This window comes from Charadrius vociferus, unplaced genomic scaffold (assembly GCF_000708025.1).
Source record: "Charadrius vociferus isolate BGI_N301 unplaced genomic scaffold, ASM70802v2 scaffold385, whole genome shotgun sequence".
Lineage (NCBI taxonomy): Eukaryota > Metazoa > Chordata > Aves > Charadriiformes > Charadriidae > Charadrius > Charadrius vociferus.
The window spans coordinates 4,277,548-4,277,889 of record NW_009648925.1 but is presented as its reverse complement, the minus strand read 5'-3'; the positions used below and the strand labels follow the sequence as shown (position 1 = coordinate 4,277,889).

The 342-nt window shown below is 32.7% G+C and overlaps 2 protein-coding genes across 2 annotated transcripts in view; one reads left to right on the top strand and one right to left on the bottom strand.

The window, feature by feature from the left end:
• The window catches only part of NIFK (nucleolar protein interacting with the FHA domain of MKI67), an 18,167-nt gene that overhangs the window by 10,925 nt on the left and 6,900 nt on the right, over positions 1-342 (bottom strand).
• Positions 1-342, top strand: part of TSN (translin) — a 4,401-nt gene that overhangs the window by 2,374 nt on the left and 1,685 nt on the right. The window lies entirely within an intron of this gene.

Below are 342 nucleotides of genomic sequence, written 5' to 3'. Positions count from 1 at the left end.
AAAGAGCAGAACTTCACTTTTTCCCATGAAACAAGTTCCAAAATTTATCTGGTATTTGATTTCGTTATATAAACAATGCATTTTTTTAGAAGGTGGAAATCGGCAAACCTAATGTGAACAAAAGTACTTATTCATTAGTAAATTCTTCATCAATGAAGATTATATATTAAAATTGCCTAAATCTACCAACAGAATAATACAAAGATGAGAGCTTATTTTTCTCACTTTTTGCTTTTGGTGTTAAAAAGCGTGGAAAACAGATTAAATTTTTATGCTGTAGGAGAACTCTGTCCTTCCAGAAGAAAGGATTGGGGGGGGGGGGGGGGGAAATTTGGAAAATTT